The sequence below is a fragment of the Numida meleagris genome, chromosome 16, assembly GCF_002078875.1.
Source record: "Numida meleagris isolate 19003 breed g44 Domestic line chromosome 16, NumMel1.0, whole genome shotgun sequence".
NCBI classification, from domain to species: domain Eukaryota; kingdom Metazoa; phylum Chordata; class Aves; order Galliformes; family Numididae; genus Numida; species Numida meleagris.
In genome coordinates, this window is record NC_034424.1 from 7,177,066 (window position 1) to 7,201,567 (window position 24,502).

The 24,502-nt window shown below is 52.2% G+C and overlaps 1 long non-coding RNA gene across 2 annotated transcripts in view; it reads left to right on the forward strand.

Moving 5' to 3' along the window:
• Window positions 2,086–24,502, forward strand: part of LOC110406938 — a 31,456-nt gene continuing 9,039 nt past the window's right edge. Inside the window, exons 1-3 of one of the 2 annotated variants that reach the window (XR_002443647.1) lie at window positions 2,086–3,090; window positions 13,822–13,922; window positions 22,699–24,174. This is a non-coding gene — a long non-coding RNA (uncharacterized LOC110406938). The remainder of the gene's footprint in view (window positions 3,091–13,821; window positions 13,923–22,698; window positions 24,175–24,502) is intronic. The other variant, XR_002443648.1, reaches the window with a different exon arrangement.

A 24,502-nucleotide genomic window follows, 5' to 3' on the forward strand; every position in this document is an offset into this window, starting at 1 on the left:
ATGGCCATGCAGGGAGGTGCTGCTGCACGCTCCTTCCTACCCCATTTCTCCCCCTTTGGGGACTGTGCACACGCAATTCCCACATCACCTCCTTTTCCCTTCTCGTTGCCTCTATCTTTAGAGCACTTCCTTGCAGCCAGAGCTTTCCATGCTGAGATGGGAAGGGAATTGCTTCTGTCCCGCGGCAGTGGGCAGGAGCAGACATCTGTGCGCAAGAGCCGGTGTGATCTGCATGTTTCCTTATGCAAAACGCGATCTTTATCTCCGTGGTATGTCCACCATGACTATTCAACACACTTAGCTGCTCGCCAGCTGTTGTTGTGCAGCCCTTCCCCATCCTGGGTGTCTCTGTTCCTCGGGTCTGTGTGGGATGGAGCTGGTTTCCAGCGCCATTGGGTCTCCATTTGGGAAGCTCTGCAAAGCAAAGGGACCTTTGGTAAAATGTTTGAAAACCACGACTCAGAAAACACACAGCAAAGAAAAGCAACGAGAGCACAGGAATAATCCTGCAACCCCCTTGATTCTAGGACAGCAAAGGGACCAGGCGCCTTGGGGTCACCTGGGGATCGTAATTACGTTTTCTCTCTGATTAGCTGGGAACGGGAAACCCTTTTTCCTGCGGTCATGGCAAGAGAAAGTGTTGCAGCCTCTGTTTAAACCTGAGCCTGCTCGCAGCGCTTCGCTCCGTGCGTGATGGATGGGGCCCGGGGCCGAGCTGCCTGTAACAGCCAAATCACTTACCTTGAAAATGCAAACCTTATGGAAAGCGAATCAATAACTCCTGCAGCCTGCGCTCTGCTGACACGCGGCCCGAGCCCGCAGGAAATAAACCCTTTGTTAATCTTTCTCGAGAGGCACGCGGGCTCCTATAAAAAGCTTCTGAAGTAAGTAACTAATTATGGGCTGCGCCAGGCTCCAGTCTGTCACCCCGACAGCTCCGCGGAGCCGGGACGCGGTGCTGCTGGCCGGGATGATGGACGAGCGCTCGAGCTCCTGGCTTTGCTCTGAAAGAGGAAGAACTAATGGGCAAATAAATTACAAATCAATTATTAAACCTTAGCAACGTGCAGAGCCCCGTTCAGGCTGGGTATCGAATATACATTTCTAATTAACTCAGCAGCGCTTGTCTAAGGCGTGCTGGATGCTGCCTGCTGCTAGAAATATGAATTTTGGTCACGCGCGCTGGATGGAGCCTCGCATTTGTCTCTTTCCATCTGTAGCAGAGCACTCCTCGTGCTCAGGCTGTGCTGAGAGAGGTGCAGCTTTAAGCTGAGACCCAGTCCGGCTCTGGGTAAGCTGGGAGGACTGGGGGGCATCTAGTGCCGGAGTTGCCATAGTGCCACTCTCCCCAAAAGAGCCAAGCCTTGAGGTATCTGTGCTCCGTCCCAAGGCGGTATTTCTGCTGCTCACTAATCAGTTATAACTCTTAGACAAGCTCCCATATGGTGCCTTTATAAATCACTCTCTCCAGCTATCGAGCCTGTCTTGTTTGCCTGACACGAGCTGTGAGGAGGGGGGGGGGTTTAGGCTAATGTTGACTCAAGTGCACAGAATGTGATTTATTTATAGAGTTTTGTCAAAGTGTTTTAAAAGTCGAAATCCGGGTCCTTAAGGAGCTCAGCCAAAAGCTGAGGTCTCCTTCTGCTGCCTCTGCCTCAGCATCTCCACCCAGGGCCCCTCTTCAGGGACCCACCCCGCAAATCCACGGCCCCGTGCGCAGGCAGATCTGAGGGCAGGGGCTTGATGGAGGAGCTGGGCACAGAGCCAGGACAAGGGGAAACCAGAGCAAGAGAGAGGAGCTCTTCGACCCCCATGGGAGCCGAAAGCACCGAGTGTTTGGAGTGCACGGGGCTGCACGAACTCTGAGCACAGAAACCAGGGGTACGGAGGAGCTGTGTGATCTTGTCGTGGGAAACATGACAGTCCCACGTGGCTCTGGATACTGAGTTTTATTTATCAGCGAGATCTCAGCTTTCGCTCGCCTCCTTCCTCTCTTAGCGACTCTCTTGCTCCCCCCAGTGCTGCGCTCACTCGCCTCAGCCGAGATCCCCAGGCATCACCTGCCCCCACCCCCATTTCCCCAGGCCCCCCCTTCTCTCTAAGAACACTTCTCCAGCTGGGGACCTTTCTATTTGCCTCGTCTTCCTTGCAGAAATACAAGTCCTCCTTTTGCCCAATCTAAATAATCTATGTGCAGCAGCTCAGTGTGTGATCAGCCTCCTAACCAGCGCTCAGTCTCCTCTTTTTAACCACAGGACTCAAGACACAACACCTTCTTTTTATCAGACCTCACAACCAGCCCGTGCCGCTTGCAGCTCGTGAGTAATGTTTCTCCTTGAGAGCCCAGAAGTTCTGTTTGAGCCATTCACCTCCCCATTCCCACACACCTGGCTATCCCCCATGTACAACTTCCCAATGGGAGCTCCTTTATTCACCCCGACCTACACCATTGCCCTCTGCTCTACTGAGAGGCCAAATGTTTTTGTGCCTGCCCATTGCTGTACATTTTAACCCCTCCCCCACCAAACTTTGGATCTCCTTCCTTTAATTCCAGAAGTGTGTGTGGCTATTTCCACTCCTGATAGCGCTGAATAAACAGCATTTTTCATTTTCCCATGGGAAAAGATCAGCCTGGAAGGAAAACCCAGAGCGTGAGCTTGGTGCCATGTGGGAGGGGAACCTCCCTGGTAACAGAGCGTTTACATGATTTGCATGATCTGAAGAGGAATAAGAGAATGGAAGCCAGTGCTAGGAAGCAGGGTAAGAGCTACAGGCAGGTTTCTCAGGAAGCTGGCAGCATGGTGACAGCACAGCTGTCATCAATCTGCTTTGATTCCGGGTGTGAACAAGTTAGAGCTTGCACCTGTCTCAAAGCAGTTTGGGGAGGAACGGATGAAACCTGCGGCTTGTTAACAGGAGGGTCAGCTGGTGGGTACATAAGCTCCATTCTCAGTTGGTCACTCAAGAGTGAGGAAGAAAGTTGGGCCCTTTTGGCTCCTGCTCTCTGCTCTAGCGCTACGCAGCAAAAAAAACCCAGCTAATCCGGGATGAAGCTTTGCCTTGCAAGCTTGGGGAGCCCTTAGTCCGCGGGTGAGTTGCGGTGTTGGGGCTCCGTTCCCCGCCCCCCGAGGTCGGGGCCATGCCGGGACCGCTCCGCGATGGGGCAGTGCCGGTGCTGCGCCCTGCCGCGCCCGTCAGGTGGCGCCATAACACCGCGCATCGCGCACCGTCTCGCTCTCTCATTGGCTGCGCCGCGCGTCGCCCTGGCAACGTCCTGGGCCTGGCCCTGCGCCCCTTCCCTCCGCCCCCATCACTTGGAGGCCCCGCGGAGCCTCCCCTTTCCCCCCGCTCTGCCGTTCGTGTCCCCCGCCCTGTGGGATCGGCAGCGGCTGGGAGGCACCCACGTGTTCAAAATCACGCCCAGAGTGGGTGGGGTTTGACGGCAGGCGGGGGGGAACTGGTGCGAGACAGTTGCCAAAACCACGTTGAATGTAATGCAGAGAGGGTTGTGCAAGGCTGAGTGCTTTGCTCGTGCTGCCTCTGTGGCTCTGAACAGCAGACGTGTCCTCTCTTTATTTCCTTCTCTCTCTGTCCCCTTTTCTTCCCGTTTCCACTCCCTGAGCTGCATGCTGTGGGGACACAAATGGCCCCCAGTCAGACCCAGTGGTCAGCTGCTATGTGCTGAGCTATCCCTGGAAGAATTTCAGAGTCTCTGTTGGATATGGAAGGCGATGCAGACCAGCCTTGTTATGGAGCTGGGCAGCGGCCTGCAGTATTAATAAATATCTGGCTGGCTTAGGCTGAGAAGAAATACGGACGATCAGGGAAGTCTTTCAGAGGCCAAATTTCCTTTCCTTAATTTGTAGCCAGGCCTCATTCTTGCCTGGGGTGGAGCTTGAGCTACGCTCCACCAGAATGGTGAACTGTGCTGAGGATGGAGAAGGGCCTTCAGACACTGTGTGTGGGTGAAACACTTCCTCTAAACCTTGGTATGCACCAAATTAAAGTGCTCCCATGCGGATTACATCCAGCCCTTGTGGTGTCTGTCCTGAATTTTATGCGACTGAACAATTGTTCAGCCTTTCTATTACCAGTTTGGAGCAGGGTGATGCATGCATTGCTCTTGCTACCATCCCTAAAACAACTTAGGAATAGACCTGGGGGGTGCAGTTATGCTTCCTCCCTCCCTGCCATCAGGGGCAGGGACATCTGGAATGGGTTTGGATGAGCTGTGTTTGCACTCCCAGCAGAGGCTGGAAACCACCCCCTGGTTATTAGGAGTCTGAGGCTATGAAGACACTGGATGGGACTTAATTTTGAGGTCTTTAAGTTGATTCAGAAATGAGCTTGACCCAGACTCTCAGCAATTCTTGGCTGGCTGCATCTCTTCCTGCCCCTCCCATGCTATTAGTTCAGAGGGCTCTCCAGTCCCTAGGAAGTGCTTGATTTGTTTCGGGTAAACTGTATTTGAACCATTCCCTAAGAACTGTGTCCCCTGGTGAAGCAGTGTCATTGCGGTGGTCCCTGGGCTTGCTTTCCCAACCCTGCCATGCCCCGTGGGCTGCTCATGGAGAGGGGAAGATGCATTTCCAGCAGGGTGTGACCCCTTCTCCTCTCCCTTTGGGGAAAGGGAGTTTGGCAGAGAGCAGGCAGCGTTTTCAGGCACCTCCTCTTGAGGTTGCATTACCCTCCTCCCAGCCAACGCAGTGAATTACGGCCCTAATTGAAACCATGCCTAGGCTGTGCTCGCCTGAGTTGTGGGGTGAGCGCTTCTGCTCAGAGCGAGGCTGTTTGCGGGGGCAGATGAGCTCTTCTGTGTCAGTGAGCAGGGCTGTGTCACTAGCAGGGCTGTCATAAACTTGCACCCTCCAACACAAGTGAGGGCCAGCGGGGCTTGCATGCCACCAGCATGCGGGAGGGGGGGCTTAAAAATCGGATGGAACTGCCTCCTGTGAAGCTGTATGGATGCAGACAGTGAAAGCCATAGGGAGCTGGTGTGCTGATACGGGGTGGCTGGAGTGACTGGGATGGATTGAGAGCATAGTCCAGCAGCAGGACTGCTCCAAGACAAGGAGCTCTCGCTGCCACGTGGCCTTTCCTGCTGCAGCACCCTCTCTCTGCCTTGCTTTGCATCTTGCTTTTTTCTTTTTTTTCTCCAGGAAACATCTGGAAGCTGAGTGAGAAACATGAAAAGGAGGAGAAAAGAGGAGAAGGGAAAAAGCAGGAGGGGGAGGGGAATCTTGGGAACACCATATGATTTCACTTTCCTAAGACAACTGCAATTATACCTTTGAGGCTTTACCAGTCACTGTAGATTCAAACCATGTTGGATGATGTAAGTGGGAAAATATGAAGGCTATACTGGCTGCTCAAAAGAAAAAAAAGAGAGAAGAGGATCGGTTTCTGGCATTTTATTTAGTGTTATGAATCAGAAGAAGGGCAGCAACCAGATGGGCTTTATCTTTATTGCTTTCCTAGGCTTGGATGTGCCTTGCTGATCCCTTAGGAAGGGGGAAGTGCCTTCTGTGTCTGCAGGAGCCCAACACAAGCACTTTTTGCTGTTATTTACCATGGGAATTGCTGTTTCCAGGCAGCTTCCAGCTCTCTGTGCCTGTCTGGTGCTGGCTCCTGGGCTGCTTTCAGGAGCTGGGGGTGTGGGTCAAAGTGGAGACTTGAGCTGGGATAGAGCTGCTCTGTAAGGATCAGGATGTTGCTGTCAGATTGAATGGGCTTCCCATTGGAAAAAGCAGGAGGCTGCAGGAGGGCTGGGCCTTCAGCTGGTAGGGGTTAAATTGTCATCAAATAGGCTTGGGAGTAATGGAAAAAATACCACAGCTCCCATGGGAAGAAATCAGGAGAGGAAACAGAGGGGGAAGTCAGCATGAAAAGAGGTGCACAGAGCCATTCTGGGTGATGTGCTGGGAGGAATGGGTACCGAGCAGAAGAGATGCTCCAAGAGTTTGGCTGGGGAGAAAGAATTGTTTCCTAATCCTTTGGCTACTGAAGCTCAGGAAAGTGATGCTTGGTTGGAATTTCTCAGCTCACTGACACTGAAGGCACGGACCCTGAGTATTTGGTATTTTAAAAAAAAAAAAAAAAAGGGTTGTTTGGAGGAAAGTATCCAATGTGAAAACTTGGGTTTTATCAGGAGAGATAAATAAATAACCCTAAAAAAAATCAAACCAAGGGAGCCCAGATGGAAACCCAGGGCTCTGTGTCTCCCTGTCCCTCCTGCACTCACTCACTCCATGCCTGGCTCACAGGCAGGAAGGTGTTGCTGAGGTTTGGCCCTCCTGGGGTTTTCCTGGCATTGCTCCATCGTCTATAACGTTTTTTTCCCCTTTGCTTTTTGAAACAGAGTGATCCTGGCAGGAGTTGGGCTGTGCAGAGGGAAATGGTGATAAATCCAGGAGCTCGTAAAACTCAAGGATGGGAGGGAGCCTCAAGGCCACGGCTCCTCCCTGGCTCCATCCCCAGATCTCCTGCCTGCCTGGCTTCAGGCCAGGTTTTCCTGCCTTCCCATGGGGTTGGTGAAGCCCAGGGCTCATTATGGGATAGCAGTGCTCATGGCAGGCGGCACTCCGCACATCCAGCACAGCTGTAAGCACATCTGACCCAGAATGAGCCCGTACAGTGGATGGTCAGAACGGGTGGGGAGAAGGAAGTGTGGAATAAAATGACCTGCATGAGGTCAGGGAAACTGTCAGAGCTCTTGGGGAAGTGGCCCAGCTGTCTGAATTCCTTTGGTGCTTGAGATGTGCTGAGGGCAGTCTCTGGGCAGGTGAAAGAGCTGGTGGGCTGAGTTAATGGGCTGCTTGCCACGCATGGCCTTCCTCTTGTTCAGCAGAAGCTTGGATGCTGAGATGTGTCCCCTTGTTCCCAGCTCAATCCATGCTCGGAGAGCTGGGGTTGGATCACAGCCATCTGAATTTGTGCTTTGGGTTCTGCTGGCATCATGGTGCAGCTCCAGAGGTGAAGGAGAACCTACCGGGTTAAAGCTCAGCCAGGTCCCTGCAGAAACTCCCAGGCTGCAGCATCATTTGTCCTGGCTAAGCTTTAACCAGGGCAGTAATCACAGTCACAAATACTGTTAGCTTTTTCTGTTCTTAAACTAAGACAAGGTCAAATTACCAATTGGTCTGGACACTGTGTTTCCAGGGCCTTTGACCTCAAGGAGAGGCAGTAAAGGATACCCAGGAAAAGCAGTGACTTATCCAGGGATACCAAAGCCGTGGTTTTACTTCTGCTTTGCCTGGGGCCAAGCAATGGTGCAAGCTCAGTCACTGAGCTCGTGAGTTCTGCAGGGCCTTTCCAAAACGTGTGCTTCCTCCTCAAGTGCAATCATTTGAAATGGGGCATGAACTGTTAACAGAGCCCAGCTCTCCTCTGATGCTGCTTTCAGGCTGTGTTGAAGCAGATGCAGCTCGCAGCACACCAAGGCAGCACAGACCCAACCAGCCCACTTGGATGTGCTTTGCCCGTGCTTTGCAGAGTGCTGTAACTGCAGGAGACAGCCAGGCCCCCATTAAAGCTCGCTCAAGCCAGTGCAAATCTGTCACTCTCTCCAGCAGGCTTGTTCTGAAGGAATGGGATTTTTGCTGCTTTTGGAGATTATCAATGCCAAAACCTAGTTTCCTTACATGCTGGAAGCAACAAAACAAATGTTCCTGGAAAGCAAATCCTTCAGGATTGCGAGTGTGGGCACGGGAACAACTGTACTGGATTTAAGCAAAGGCGCATGGTGGGGCAGTGCGGGTGCAGAGGAGAACTGGGGTCTGCAAGTGCTGGGTGTCACCTTCTGCTTGCAGCTCCCATTGAGCTGAGCACCAGGAGTCTGTGCTCAGCAAGTGCCCACGTACTGTGTCTGCAGCCGGTGTACACCTCAGCCCTTCTGAGTACGTGTGTTTCTATCAGCCTGACCTTTTCAAGCTGTCTGTGGGCTGACGGCTGCAAGCCTTGCAGGTTTTTCAGCCGTGGCAGTAAGAGGCTTCTCCTGATATGCTGGGAGAGAGTCAGCTTTGGCCTTTTGGTGATATGCCGTAAACAACACGCCTTGCTCGTGGCATCCTGAATGGCTTTGCTGGCTTCTTGTAAATCCCTGGGGGAAGACAGGAGTGAGAATGTGAACCTGAGTGTTGACAGCCCCCTCTGTGCATGGGATCCTCCTGTCCCAGTGTCTCTTGTGACACGCAGATGGCCCCAAAGAGGTATTAAGGGACATGAGCGGCACCAGTTTGGTTGTTCAGTGTAACATGTCGGAGCTGGGCTCCAGCAGACAGCATTGTTTTCCTGAGGGTCTGGTTGTGGTTAAACACGGAAGTATAGGAAGTAACAGCAGGAAGAGCTTGGTGTCTTTCTGTAATGTGGTCTGTGGGGCAGCAGCCCTGTGTGGTGCAGTGCAGGACGTGGCCAGGTGATGCGAGGGCTGTGCCAGGAATGGAGAAAATCAACGGCTCCGTTCAGCATTTGGGATTTTCAACCATCTATCTGCGCTCTGCCAGGCAGGAGGTCACCCCATGCCATGAGACCTGCAAACGTTGGGCACCTCTGCAGAGACAACCACCCCCCCCCAGTGCCCACCTTGGCTTTCCTAATGGCTGAGTGGTGAAAATATTATTCCTTCACTGCTATTCTTTGCACAGACTATTACCCTGCGCTATTGCAGCTCATGTTACAGCTCCAGCCGCCCGGTGTGAAGCCAAGACTCGTACTAAATCATGAATGGATATTAGGCAGGTGGGGTGAAAGCGAGGGCACCGCACAGCGCGCTCCTTCTGGTGCCACTGCTGCTCCTGTCCTCCATCCTGCACCCACCGCAGCAATTCCTCCTCCTTGGGGCTGCAGCCCCTGCAGAGCACCCATGGGCGCTGCCAATATCCCTCAGCTTAGGACGTCTGGCCCTCAGAAAGTGCAAAAAGCCCCAAATTCCTCGTTATTTTTTTTCACCCAGTAAAAAGGACTTCAGGACTCAGATTACCACCGTTAAATCACTCCCTGTCCCCAGGCGCGTCCCGCTCGCTGGCTGAGGCAGAATCAGGAGAAGTGTTTCATTCTCTCTGCAACTTCAGCTGCCCCTTTGGTGGCTGGGAACGGCGCCTAGGCATGAAATAATGAACCAGAACCCCTCGATGCATTGACCAAAGCAAACAAGCTGTCAAACAGAAATATCCCCTTGTTCCGTACCGAATCTCCCTCCCGTCTGCACGCCGCGCCGTGTTGGGAAGGCAGCGTGAGGAACTCAGCACGGAATCGTCAGCAACAGCGTGTGGGGCTCTTTGTGCAGCATAAATCAGTCTGGGAAATGAAGAGCCCCATCTTCTTCCTTCCAGGTTTGCTCAGCACTTTATACCTCTGCGGGGAGGTTACGAAGGAGGTTTTTTGGCAGCTTGAACCCGCGCTTGCTGTTAGGGCCTTAATTATGTGCCGTCATCTCCGTGCTGTTTGCAGGAGGCCGCAATATCTCTCTTTCCTGAGCTCCAGAGAACCCCAGCAGTGTCTGTGATGCTGCTCCAGCACAGAAGTGCTGCTGGGTCTCTGCTCTCAGGGCCTGCAGAGCTCCTGCGCTTCAGTGGCTGCTCAGACGGCACAAAGCGGGCTGTGAATTCTCAAGCAAAGTGGCAATTAGTACCAATTTTCCCAGACAGCTGCTCCCATCTGTTCCGTGGGTTATTTGTATTTGTTTGGTGTGGGTAGCAGATTTCTTGCCGAACTCACGTGGTTTCTTGCTGTGTTTGACAGAGTGAGATGGGCTGCTTGCTTTAAGCCCATTCCTTGTTGTCGTTGCACGGAGCCTAGCTGAGATTTCTATTTTTGACTGCGTGATAATGCTCCGTAGCACAAAACCTCTGAGGAGATGCAGGAGTTAGAAATGGCTCAGATGCTTGGCTGATGAACTGCTGGAATGGAATGAGCTCTTCACGTGGCTTTGCATCCAGCACAATCAGTGCACTTCTGCGTGGTTCTGCTAAATAGTGCAGGTTCTGCTCAGCTGCATGGGGAAGGAGCTCTTTTCTTCCCCAGTTTCTCCTGTCAGATTGCAAACCCAGCTGTGGCCAGCAGACCGTGATGCTGTGCCTTGGCATTTAGGGCAAGAAGTTGTACGCTGGGGAGTACACCTGCATGGGCTGCAGTGCTGTGTGCACCAGAAAGTGAGAAGGAAGGTGGGCACTACATATTTTTTTTATTAATAAAGGTGATTATCTGACCATAGAGCTATCTGGAGGTGTTGCTACAACAGCCTTGCAAAGCTGGATGCTGCTGCACTCTGCTCTGCAGTCATCTGGAACGCATTTGGGATAGTGCATAGCCCAGCTGGGCTCAGAGTTCACTGCACAGAAAGGGGCTGCCACGTCGTGGTGCTGTGCAGCACAGAGCACTGATGCAGTGGGTGGGAAGAGGTAGATGTATTGCATCAACCTGCTCACCCCACAGAGGAAGACTTTATGGTGGCCACAGAAGCTGATAAATGAGCTGGAGATGATAGGCGAATAAGATGATGATTTTTTGCTATGTTGTTGACATTCTTGGAGCTGGTACTGAATGCAAGCAAAGAAGTAGAGGGGAAACAACAGTGGAGATGGGGAAAGCAGGTCTTGGGGTGGCTCGCTGCAGCAGAACCAAGCTCCTGCCCTGGGCGCTGCTTCATGGACAGGGATGTCCTCCCTGCCTCGATTTGTGCTGTGCTCTGCAGCCTGCTTGCTGCAGGTGTGCCTTCCTTATCAGTGTTTCGGGAGGGGAATACCTCTCAAAAAGCTGCTTTCCATTTGGTGTTGATTTCCATCTCCTACAAAGCTCTGATTCCTCCCTTGTGATCTTCCGTGTGCTTCTTGAGGGAGAGTGTGGTGACAAGGGAGCTTTGTCCAGCTGCCTTTCTGCAGAGAGTGGCAGTCCTGGCTGCAAGCTCCAAACGGGGCACTGAAAAACCTTGGCCTCATGTAGCTGACATGAAACACCCCTGCTCCACTTTAAGATTTAGAGCACTGGAGCATGGGTACAGCTGGCTGGGCTGCGTTCTCTCTGCCTGTGTGCTGCAGAACGTTGGTTGCCAACTTGTTTTTCCCCCAGTCTTGTTGCAGGAATTGGAGAAAGCCAGGGCATGTCAGCAGCCCATGTGCACATCCATGATGTGGGACATGCAAACAGTCCATGCCCCGAGTCATGCCAGCAACCCATGTCCTTGTCCATGCCCCTGTCCTCATCAAGCAGGGACGAAGGGTCACATCCAAAAGGACTGCTGCCAACCTCATCTGTGAGTGACCAACATTCATCCTCTTGGTGCCCCCCAGGGCTGCCCAATACCCGCACAGGGCTGGGGAGGGGTGGGTGCCTTGGGACTGCATCGTCTGAGCGGTGCTGGGGGAGCGGAGGAATCTCTACCTGGGCTGGATTGATGGGGCAGGGGATGAATAGTGCTTCTGTTCAGTGTGGGGGGCTTGGGTTTCAGCTCAGAGAGGGAATGTGTGCTGGAGCAGCAGGAGAGGCCCTGGTTTACAAAACAAATAAACCACTGTGGCTTATAAGCACGGGTAATCTGTTATTCTAAAGGGTCCACGGATAATTTACCACCTGATGTCCAAGTCTTACATTTTGAGGGGGGAGTTAACAAATGGAAGCTGGTTCAGCCCCCTTTGACCCAGGCTGTCCAAACCCAGCACAATCCCCTGCCTATGGGGCAGGGGATGGAGTGGCCACAGCCTGCGCCAGATGTGGGCAGGGACTGGGGATGCTGTGACTCAGCCCCGCTCCCCCAGTGCTGCTGGGTCCCTTCCCATAAAATCCTCGAAGAGCAAAATAACCCAGCCCTGATTATTTTCTTCAGCAGCTCCGTCTGCAAAGGACTGTGACTGCCCCTTCCCTGTTTACATGACATCATTCCAGCACGGTCTGCAGTGCTTAGACTTGGCCTTTTTGTTTGGACTACTTTAATCTTTCCATTTTCAAAATTGCTGATTTTCCTAAACAGTTTTAAGCAAGAGGCAAAGCTAGATGCTCTGTTTCCTTTCAGTATGGCACTTGCCCAGTGACTTGCTATGTGAAAGTTGTATCTGGACGACTCTGTAATCATAAGCAATTTGTGTCTGAGCATAACAAAAAGAGCAGGCATGTGATGGACACGGTGTCAATGTTGTTAGCTGTCAGAGTGGATTAGGAGCCAGAATGTATCCCCTTGCTGCTGGGTCGAATGCTGACACTGTGGCTGTGCTAACAGCACTTGTAGCAATTTGGAGTGCAGCAGAGGCATCAGGTCAACCCCTTGCATGGTGGAAGTATCTGGTCCACCCTTGCAAGATAGAAGCAGAGAGTTCCGTGTGTTCCCAGGTACAAAAGTCAGATCCTCCAGAGGGGGAAAGGTGCTCGCAGCTGTTGGGTTTGCTGGCACAGAGCAGGGTGGGGATCTGGGCTGAGCTCCTGGGATGGGTGACAGCTGTGACTGTGGAAGGGAGCGTTCCTCAAAAGTGTCCCTGTGACGTGTGCATCACACTGGGGTTTTTTGTCTTGGGGATGCAGGCAGCAGTGAAGGACTGTGAGGAATGTGGGTTGGGGAGCTGTGATGGTCAGGCTCTCACTGCTAATAAAGATGGGCACTGCTGTGGGGGGGAAGAAAGTAAATGTGGGAAGCGAGGGGGTGGGGAAAAAGTAAAGGCAGGAACTCATTACAGCCTTCAGAAGCTCTTTTCTGACCTCAGCCTCTGCACTGAGCCCGCTATCTGCGTGCTCTGCCTCCTGGCTGACCAAGGAGGAGCATGGCAGTGTGGGTCCTGCTGCTGAAACATTCAGAGGAGCAGATTTGAGCACTTCCAGATGCTGGGCTGGGGTCAGCTGGGGACTCTGATGGCTGTCGGGGCTGCATGGAGCAGGGATTGGCATGGGCTGGAGCCGGGCATGTGCTTTGCGCACACTGGGGCAAAGCAGGGCTCACCTCCCAGCTCGGGGTGTCCTGTCCCAGACTGGTGTGTGCACCCGATCCTACATTGCTGTGGGATGCTGAGCAGCACTGGGAGCTAGTGGAGCACCAAGGAGGGCATGGAGCGTCCCTGTAGGAGCTAGGAGGGGGTGACTGCCCACGGGCACTGCTGCTCGTGTGCTTCTGCATTTTGTGCTGGGAGAGTTTCGGAGGCCTTGGTGATGCTGCAGGGGTATGCAGTCAGAGCCAGGAGGGAAACACTAGATGGCAGGTTGAGGCCGTGTCTCTGCACCTGGCTGTCAGCTCAGGCCCCCAGAGCAAGGTGATGGGCGATCGCTGGTGGCTCCTAGGGTTGCGCTCACCCTGCAGGCTGGCTCTGTGGGATGGGATGGATATAGGAGCTTTCCTGCTTCATCCAGCTGCGTGTTTTCGTAAAAGTTATTCAAAATTCTTCCCCTCGGGGCTCTGGGTCTCTGCCAAATTTGGCAGAAGTTGGCAAGGAGGATTTAGAGGAGGATTGACAGCTGCGCCAGCATCGTGTCCTGAATGTGTGCAGTGTACTGTGTGCATTGTGTCCTGAACACTGTATGTGCAGAGATCTAGGCTGCAAGCTAGGCAGAGAGAATTCCAGCCCAGCTCTGGAGCCCCTGTGCTCCTCCATGCCTGAGTCCCTTCTGGGCTGCTCAGAACAAGCTGGAAAAAGCCACACACATGGGTCTGGAACAGGACCCCGTGGAAAATGCATCCCAGAATACCTCCCTGCCAGCCAACCTCCAGCCATCCTCAGGGACTTTGCTTGCACTGCAGAACCCTATGAACCCGGGACCATCTGGGGCTTCTCACCCAGAAACAGCTGCTGCTAAAGGATGACTTTTGAGGAATTGCTTTTCCTTTCTCTTTTTATTAAATCCATGCAGGCAGGAATCCCAGTTCTATTACTCTCCAGGGATGTAGCAGGCACGTGAGGGCTCATCAGAGACGGGCTGTCCTCAAGGAGTCCCTGCACATGTGATGAGAGGTAAAGATATCTTTGCGCACTCATTGCAATTCCAGCAAGTCCCATTGTTGTGTGCAGTGTCCACGCTGCTCTACAAGCTTGGGACTATTGATGTGGCACATCCAAAGCTCAGAGCATTGAGTTTCACATCGTCATCTGCTCTGTGCAGTGCAGCTGCTCACTGACAGGGGTGAGAGGGGCTGGCATGAGTCTAGGCTGCTCATATCATATAAGGCACTGCAGGCTGTGAGGTGCAGAAGGATTGCACGGGGTTCTCAGGCTTTATGTGCATTGCTTTATGTGCAGTGTGGGTTTTTAGCCACTCGGTGTCTCCGTGGGCTGCCTGGTGCTGCAGCAAAGCTGGGAAGTGAGCTGTGGAGGCCTGGGCTTCAGGTGTGCATCTGTCAGCAAGCGTGCTAAGCTGAGGTGAGCTGTGATTCGCACTAGCTCTTTCTTTAGCAAAACATGGCTAAAGTGGAGGGGATGGAAGCTGCTGGCTGGAAGCAGGGAGAGACTTTGTGAGCTCAGGACGGAGCATCACTCTGGCTGCCAAAAGCAGCAACACAAAAAGAATCAGGAAAAGTGGCAAAAGGGCTGTGCGAGCAACGAGCAAATGGTTTGAGGGTGCTCAATTTTTTTTTTTGACCATTCCTTTGAACCGGGGCTGTGATGAGAACTTGCAGCAGAGTGCAGGTGAGGAGAGGGGTGTCCCAATGCTGGCGTCTTGTCCCCCAGAGCTGGGTGCACAGGGCTGTCCCTACGGGGCTGCCCTCCAGTGAGTGCTGGGATCCCCGGTGGGGCCACGCAGGGCTCGCTGCTGCCCGTGGATCTGGGCTGTGCCTCAGCAGAAGGGAATGTTCTTCTCGAGGCGCTGCAGAGGCAGTGGGAGCTGCTCGGGCCAGCTCTCATGAGTCACCCCCGGTGCACACGTGGACCCCAGCGCTGCTCCGTGCCAACAGCAACACCGCGTAGCCTAGCAATCGGGAGCAACCCTACCATAATAAACCCCAGGGAGAAACTCTCATAAGCCTATGCAGCAAACTCATCTAGCTTCGTTATGTTTGATGAGGATTTTCCAGCAGGCTCTGCAGTTACAGGGAAGGGATGTGCCAGAGGATCTGGGAATTGTTCACTGGGGGAAGAATTGGTTCCAGATCCCAGGTTTCCAGAACAAGGCGCTAAAGGGGTGGATCCTGACTGCGGTTACAGTGCGCCCTGTTTGCTCTGGGTGGCTCTGGAAGGGAGAGCTCCTGCTGCTGCCCCTGCCTTGTGGCTGCCCCTGTGTAAGACCACACTGCATTCTGCACCAGGGCACTAACCCAGCTGCATTTCCCTGTCCCTCCTTGGGACAAGCTCTCATGGATAGCTTGGAAACAGCCAAACAGCCACCCCGTGTCCCATTAGTGTGCTGTAGCTGCAGGAAAGGGCAAGCACAGTAACGTGGGGTGATGCTAAGGGGTGCACCTCAGTGGCCTCCAGGAGCTGTCATTACCTCCAGGGTGGAAAAATGAGATGTGAGGAGGGAGAGCAGCGGCAAATAATGCATCTGGCGCAGCCTTGGGGTCAGGGCTCTGTACTCCAGTGACTGCAGCAGTGCTGCTTGTCTGCATGGTGCTTCCATGTGGGATTGCTGTGAAGCAAGCTCCTCCATGGGACTTGAGCTGTTATTTGGAGCGGGGAGGAAGGGGGCAATAGCTCTGACTTGGCAAAGTAACTCAGCCTGAAACACTGCAGTTGGAATGCACTGATTCTTGGAAAGGGAAACTTGTCACGGCTACAGAGCGGCACTGATTGTGCTTCGATTTGGAAAAGGGCTTTTCAGGTCCGAGATGGGATTTCTGGGCTAGAGCCCGGCCAAGGGAGGAAGACAGCAGTGTCAGGAGAAAGCCTGGGGCCTGGATGGGGATGGGGAGAAGCTGCTTCTCACCGCCTCTGGGTGACAGTTGCTGCTGTCATGGGCAAAAAGCCTGGGAGGTCTTTGGCTTTCCAAGGATGACTGGGAAAATGGAGCAGCCCTGTGATGAGGAATGGTTTGCTCGCTCAGCCTGGCCAGGCTGGCTCCAGGTGTGGGAAGAGGCGCAGTGTGGAAAAACACCAACTATTAGAGTCACAGATTGCCTGGTTCCGCGATGAAAAGGAGCCCCATTAAATGTTCCAAAATGAGATATAAATTAAGTGGCCCGGCTATGGTCATTTATGATGTCTTTCAGGTTAAAAAACTGTCCTCATTTCTAAGGATTTAGAGTTCCCACCTGCCTTTAATGGGACTATTCTCCTTGCAGCTATTGCCGTAGGTAAAGACTTAAAGTCAAACAATAATTACTCCCAGGAAAGAAACACTGTTTTCTTGTCATGTTCCATTAAATAGTCCGCAGCGTGAGCCAAAGAATTAATAGCCTTATTATCTGGCCTTCAAAATACATCATATTAAGGAGGAAAAAAAAGCTCTGAAGAATGCAGAAGACGCCGAGGATCCCACTGTCCCAGACCATTGGGCTGTCGGGGTGTTCTGTGCCGCTCAGGCTCAGCGTGGGTTCAGTCTGCGGGATGGATGGTGGCAGAGGGAAGGGACAACCTATGGGCTGTGACCGTCCCTGCACCAGGAGACGTTTCCTCTCTGTGGAGCTGAGGTTGACTTTTCCTCCTGTCTCGGTGTGCCCAGGGTGGGATGGTTCAGCAGGTATCTGTGGCTGGCATCCGCGTGTCTTTGCATGACAGCAGATGTCAGCTCAGAAAGTGAACGTCCTGCAGCCACGTGCTGACAGCAGGAATCTGAAATTCATCTGATTAACGCGTGGTGTTGTTGTTTCCCCTTGAGCTGGAGAACCTGGCAGCCTCCCCATCGCTTGGAAGTACATCAAATCCCCCAAGGAAGAGAGGCAGAGTTCCCAGCCCTCCCCCATGACTGCAGGGCTCTCGTGGGGAGGATTCGGTGCTGTTCTTCTCCCAGACACCTGCAGATGCACTCAGGCATGTGTGTGGTGCTGGCGGTTGTATTTCTTGTGGCTGAAGAGATTTGCTCAGTTTTAATGAGATTTGAGCAGTTCTAGGGTAGTTCCAGTCATAGAATCTTGGACTATCCCAAACTGGAAGGGACCATGAGGATCACTGAGCCCAACTGCTCGTGGTTCGGCTGGGTTATTTGTGGTAGAGTTGGGAAGAGGTGGCACTGGAGCACCACGAGGTGTTTCCTGCCTTTGCAGAAGCTGCAGTAGAGAGATCTCAAAGTTCATCTGATGGCACAGACACTGGTCCAGTGGTCATGCGTGGTCGAGTGCCTTCTGGACCATTCACTATGGAGCAATCTCATGGGTTATTTTTTGTTTCCTAGTTAGCCTTCAGATAAGAGATGATATCACTTCTCTTTTTTTTTTTTGTCTTTTCATGAATATTGAATTGCAGAGTGGAAATGCAGGGAAGATCACTCACTGCTCTCATGGGCTGGTGTCCATGCTGCTCATTCGTCAGTCCTTAATTAGCTCAAGGACGAGTTTGACAGTATTTCCGTCCCCTCATTTTGTTGGGTCAATGGGACAGAATGAGGGCCCTCAGATTGCATTGTTCCCCCTCTTTTTTCCTCTATTTATTTTCATGTTCTGCTTCACAACCTCTTGAAGACCAAATGTTGTTTTTCAGATCTGGACGGATGCAGCAGCTGTAACATTTTCAGCGGCACCTTCCTCATCTGCATACCAGCCCAGCAGTCCCACTGTTACATGCTTTGGTCTCTATTGCTATCTTTCCCTGTTTCCATTTTGACACTCATATTGCTGGAGAGCTTAAGCTACTTTGGAGGCTAAGATAGGTGGGCCTGGCAACTGTTGGAAGCAGCATGTCGAGTTTTCAGTGTTTTCGGTCATTTTTGCTTCTAGCTCTTATTCAGCCTCTTCGGGCACTGGAAATGTAGTGGCTTGGGTTTGGTTGGCTGAATTTTCAAAACATTCTCTTCCCACAGAGCGGGAACACTCCCTGCTTTCCTCTTATCCCACAGAGGGGACTAAAAAGCCCGGTGACAACAATGAGAAGAAAGCCAGGCTTGCCGTTATTAACCAACCCATCTTAGAATCATGGAATAATATTCCCACAGTTACACTTGGGCATAGGAAAATGGAACATTAGCCAGAAATTGCCTTGAGTTTCTCTGGGTGGGGAAAAATATAGAGCTCATGCCCTCTAGTGGCTCTGTAGGGCGAAGTATGCGGCTGTAGGGGGCTGGTGGTGGTCTCATCTTCTGGTTGTTATGGGGTAGGAAAAATAATAGGGATCTCCTTCCGTCCCTTGCCTTCAATGGGATGTTCAGGGCAGCAGAAATATGTGACTCGGCTCTGCAGGTGTGGAGCTGAGCCAAAAGGCACCAGGGCCAGAGAAGGCCACTGCTGGTTGCCCATCGTCCATCCATGGGGTCTGCCCAGGACAGCAGGCTTTGCAGGAACATGGAGCCTAAATAAATCACACAGAGCCCTGTTGTCATCTGGTTTTGAACAGCTCTGGAATGTCTGGTTGTTGCCTGTCATTAGTGCAAGCCACCCACTGACACACCCAAGCGCATGGCTGACATATCTTCTAAGTCACGGACATTAGCATATAATAACAATAATAAAAACCTCGATATTTTAAAGCTCATCTGCCTCCCCCACATGGGCCTCCATTGGCATCTGCTTCTGATTAAACATCGTTGGGTTACATCCTGAAATAACTTCAAAGATTTACTGACTTCCATGATTTCTAAATAGCTCCTGAAGAGCATTGGAGAGCTGGTGCTGACCCAGGGGGATGAGTCAGTGCTTCGTGTTCCTTATCCCACAGAGCCAATAGTTCTCCTTTTGTATGTCAACCTGAAGCTGTTTCCACTGTGAAACTTTAGGAATTTACGATGAATACAAATGCTGAGCAGATCAGAGATGAATTCAATGCTCCACATCGCCCAACCCAGCAGTGACCTCCCATTGCCTCTGAGAAATTCCCATTCCTTTGAGGTTCGAGTCCTAAAACAAGAGGACTGTGGCTCCTCCCTGCATTTGTTTCAGTCCTTTTTATTCCAAATGGTTATTCTCTCTCTCTCTCCAAATAAATGCTGAGCATCTTCTCAAGCCCTGCAGCTATTTGGTGGTTGCAAGAGTGATTGGCTCTTTCCTTTGGCCACAGGCCTGGAGGGTATCTGTCTCACTGGTGGTGATGGTAAGCTAGCAGCAGAGCTTGGTGGCTCTGGGATTGCCTTTCTGTGGCACGTGAAGGTCAGGCTTAGGTGGCTGGAGCTGAGCTGCTGTGCTGTGGGGTTGGGTAGAGCACACAGGAGGGAATCTGCAGCCTCTGAGGAGGGTTCTGCCGAATTTCTTTGCTTTCCTTCAGGCTCTGTTCAAAGCAGGGTGCTGCTCTCTGCCTTGAGAGCAGAGGCTCTCAAGAGGGCTTTTCTTTCAACCAAATATAGATCTATCAAAAAGCATGGCTCTGGTCTCTGCCAAGAGCTCCATTTCTGCTGGGATTTCAGAAGCTATTTAGTGTCTCCACTTCCTGGGAATCTCTTTCCAAGAGCTTTGTGTTGATCCTTCCTCTCTTCGCTGTGGGTCCATGCAGAGGGGGTGTGGGTTGAGTGCCAAGATGCCCAGATATAGGGAGGAGAGAGGCTGTGCTCTCAGCCAGCTGTGGAGCACGGTGCCGGGCACCACGTGCAGGCTGGATCCAGAAACAGGGTGGTTCTTCCTGGTCCTGCTGCTTGGTTCGAAGCCAGAGACAACTCCGAGCCTTTTTCGTTGGGTTTGCTTCCCACTGGCTCAAGTGGTGCTGTGCTCGAGATGCGCACATCTCATTTCCATCGCGATGATATCACCGAGCAGGCGAATGGCAGAGCGCATCACTTAGTGTCAGCCTGATCTAAGAGGCAGAGACTCTAATGGGTTTGCACCAGAGGGCTGGTTTAGGGGAATGGCCATGCTCTGCACAGGCAGGAGCTCTGCCAAGTCTCTGTTAACCAGCACAGCTCTGCGCAAGGACAGGAGGATGCTGCTGCTCTCTTCTGCCTGTTGAGAGGGGGAGGGCTTGCTCGCCAGTGCTGCTGATCCCAGACAAAGAGGAGATGGAAAAGACTCCGTCCTCATGCCTCTGTTGTGGTCTGGGTAATGTGAGTCACGCTGAGTGCCTGGGGCACCCAGAGCTGCCTCCTCACACTGTCCTCTGCTGCCTTAGCACCAGGGCTGCCTCTGTGCCTGGTCAACAGGGCACGGCAATGCTTCTGCCTGGGGTTAAATGTAGGATGCAGAGGGACAGCCTCTAGCATGGAGTGGGAAGAATGTGCCCTCTGTACCCTGAGTGGCACAGAGCAGAGTTGGTGTGTAGCACAGGGCTCCAGCAGGAGCGTTCCCAAGCCTTCAGATCAGCGGTGGGACAGAGGAGTAAATTCGACACATATTTTCCATCCTCAGCTATCCACATTGCCCCTAACCTGATCCCAATTAGATACACAGAGGCAGCTGCCAAGGAACTTTTATGACTCATTTGAAAGGGAGCCTGCACCAGAGCCATGTATTCGAATCCAGCTGTCTGCACTCTGTTGTTGTTTAAAAGGACATTTATGCTTGCTTAGCTCACCTAGGAAAGGGCCAGTGGGCCCCTGGACATGGGGGAACTGGTTGTCAGCCCAGGAACATGCTGTGTATTCCTTGAAACAGAGAAGGAAAATGTGGAGCTATTAGCAAGGGCTTGGGAAGGGGACCCCTCCCTTAGAAAGTCTCATCCCGGTCTATAATAATCACAGATCAACCTAAACCCTAAAGAGTGAGGATGAAAATCCCTTCCCAAATGCTTGCTGTTATTCCAAGTACTGCTGTGATCCATGCTTTTGGTGTGCCCCTCAAATTGCCTGCCTGTTTCCAGCTGTATTTTAGATACCAGCTTTTCTGGGACAGGTTGCATTGGAATTCAGCTGGAATTGGGCAAAAAGTTAAAATATGGTGAATATTTGCTGTTGGGAGTTCAGAAGATGCCGTGGTGGGGATGGGTTGGTGGTTGGACCTGATGATCTTGGTGGTCTTTTCCATCTTTAAGGATTCTTTGATTCTATGATAAGATTTGTGCATCGTTTCTGACCTGACTCCGGCACCAGAAACCAGGAGGTTTATCTGAAAGCTGAGAATTTAAAACAAAGCAAACCAATGACCCCTGAAACAGTGTGAGGGAGCAGACCAGATGGAGCAGACCAGGCTCTCCCTGGTGCTTCAGTGCTCAAAAAGCAGTTTTACAAAACCAGCCCGGAGGTCCCTTATTATCAGAGATGTCTGTCCTGGGCAGGGTTGATTTTCTGGGCAATCCCCCTGACTGGTAACCATTTTGGTTTCAGTATGGAACAGGCTGCATTCACCACTGATACCTTGCAAACTTTCATTAAGTAGAATTGTCCTTTAACAGCCCACCTCTAAAATTCAGGATCTGTCATGCCCCCTTCACTCGGCTTTTCAATTTTCTCAGGGACTGCTACTCTTTTAGCTCTTATTTTTCAGCATTCCCTATGAAAGCTGGGGCTCCTGTAATGCAGAAGAGTGAGGGCTCAGTGGGGTGCTGTGGCGCGCTCAGTGAGAATGGTCCCCCCAGGCTCTACCCTAGTTGGGATCTCCCAGTTTCCCAGTCTCTGGCATTCTCTCCCTGGGACAGGACACCCAAAGCACCAAACCCACAGCCAGCATCACTAGATGGTGCTAATGCTTGTGTTTTCCCCAGCTTAGCCTGGTACCCTGCAGCCTGCATCTTGAGGAGTGATGCTAGGGGCCCTTCTGGGCAGCCATGTGATGGGGCAATGCTTGGCCAGCCCTTGGCAAAAACTACTAATAGCCATGGTTACTAATAGCAGCAATTCCCACCTCTCTGCTTGTCTGCAGGCTCACCAGGGGCAGAGCCCAGGCTCAGCACATTGCAGGATGTGTCCCTGCAGTGTCATGCCTCCCTCACTGCCGCTTGCTTTGGGGGTTCAGAGCCTGAGATGGAGCTCATGGATTGCATTCCTTCACTGCATCAGTTTCACGTTGGTTTAAGCACGTGGGTTGGTTGAATCCAAGGGACCAAAGCTGCACACGGGTAGGGGTGAGTGGCTGCAATTCCTGGTGCTCCTTCTGCTGGTGATGGGCTGGGGACACACATTCACGTACCCAGCTCACAGCTTTTCCAGGTCCTGTCCTCTCATCACTGCTGGAGTTGGGCATTTGGGTGGGATGTTGTGTGGTGAGGACCTTTTTGTGCAAGGCTCGCTGGCTTTAGGGAACCCTGCTCCAAATGCCTGGTGGATGAGGCATGGCCTGAAGCACAGCTGGCAGTGCTGAGCCCTCCTCGCTGCAGGAATGGCCCTGGGGAGGTGCTGGGGCACGAGGAGGAATGAGAACGGCTCACCCACACAACTGACTCAGTGCAGATTAGCAGCCACAGCCGGACACTTAACGAATGTGTCTGGGAATGGTTTGTTTCTGCTCACCAGGCACAGAGTTCTCCACATCCCATGGGACTGAGCTGGGGGACTGAGCTGCTCCTCGTTTCTTGGAGGGCACCACATGGGGCTGTTTCACCTCGGCAGTGCTGAGTGGGGATGTTCTGAGTGAGCAGGGTGACAAGTGGCAGTGCCTTCCCATGGCATCAGCCCAGGCTGTGGCCATTCCCAAGTGGAGAGGCCAACACCAGCCAAGGATGCTTGCCAGCAAGAGCCAATGTGTTCAGTAAGAGCAGCGCACACTCTGCCTGGCACCCAAAGGGTTTCAGTTCTGTATGGATGGAGAGATGGTTGGAGAAAAATGTATCTAAAAATATTTTTTTCTTGCAGAATTAAAACAGAGGGGCGTCAATACTATGGATATTTCAAGTCTCCAGGGAGCTCTGCTTGGAAGGAAAGAGACGGCAGAGCGCCTGCAGCAGAACTAAAGCTTCAGCTCACTGAATTCTCTTCTTTTTCCTCCCACTTCTGCAAGAACACCCTTCAGACCACCGTTGCTTCAGCCATAGAAGTGATGTAGTCAAGGTCCACGAGTCCACGTGAGAGCTCAGACAGGGAGGAGGAGGAGGAGGAGACCCAAGTGGCCGCTTTCTCAGTGCTGAGGACTATGTGCCCTGCTGCCAACCCCAGCACCGGGCTCCTCCACCTCCCATGGGGCTCCCTGTGCTGTGAGTGACCGCATCCATCCCTGCACCACGTCCTCCAGACAGAGCCATGCTGCAGCTCGGGGCATTCTCCAAAGAAATTGCTTTCTCGTGACTAAATGTTAGCACAGAGAATGAACGAAGAAAGACCACAAATTTACTTAAAATTCATCACTGGCTCCCCAGCACAGGGGAAAGTCTGGGGTCGGTGTCATGTCCTGCAGCGGATGCAGGAAGATTGGCTGCTTGTGTTCACAGAATCCTTAAGGTTGGAAAACACCACAAAGACCATCTAGTGCAACCACGTTGGGGTGGTCTGCTCGGACACATCTCCTAAGAGCTTCAAACTTTCCACAGTTTCCTTATCCTTGTCCCTGAGGGAAAGCACCAGGGACACCAAGGCACAGAGTCCTTGTAGGCATGGCTGGCTGCCAGCCACCCTTGTCCTCTGGTTAATAGAGGAGCAAATGGAATGATTGTAGGTAATACGAGCACTGCACAACCCCGTCATAGCCAGGAATGTTTCAGCTGCATCATTATTGTATTCTTTTTTCCTGCAACATCTCATTTGCCCTTGGTTGTAAGAGGATTGAGCTGATGTTGGGGGCGTTTTCAATTCTTCAGCAAAAATTTTGGTATTTTTCGTAAGGAAAAGGCATGAATGGACACAGCAGTTTTGACTGACCTGATTAGAAGTATAGGAGAAAGCACTTCATGTGGGTGCATTGCCCTGATGTCCTGGGCTGCAGGCTGAAGCTGTGCTCACCCCTCCCAGGTGCAAACACTCAGGCTCTGCTGGGCAGATGAAGCACAGCTGGGTAACGAGCAGGTCCTGGTGGGCATTGTTTGCTGGCCTGGTAAGCTGCCCTGCCTATTTAGGGAACTGACCCAAACCTGGGAGCTCAGAAATGTGATGCTCTGTGCTGCAGCCTTTCATGGTCTTCTTCAAATTCAGTAGGCATGCCTTTGCCACCACCAGCAGCAGTTTTTCTCCTTGGATTTCAGGTGCTATTTGCATCTCACCATTTGGGACCTGGCCATCGCTGCTTTCATCCACCAATCTTGGAAGGAGGTGTTGCTGCCCTGCTGACAACTCACCCGCTCCCACCAGAGGAACCCTGAGGGCTGGGATGCACATTGCTTTCTGCCCTGGGGCTGTAAGGTAAAGAATGTGCCAGTGTTCATTGTAAATGAGAACCCTTTGCTTTGAAAGCAGAGATCCAAAAAAAAAAAAAAACCCCTCTGAACTTCCCTCTCCTTCAGTTATGTTGCAGAAAACTTTAAGATTGTTTAAGTTGGAAACTAGAGCAGTTCTTTATGGCCACATCGTTCCTTTTTTTCCTCCTCCCGGTCTCAATAACAAGGGCCAGAGTAGTGGACCGTGCTGGACACAGCTATTTCCTTGCTGATGCTAATCCTAGCCCTTCCTGGGGAGGAGCAAGGCAGCTGATTTTTGGATAAACTGAAGGCAAAAAAGAATTTCTGCCTGG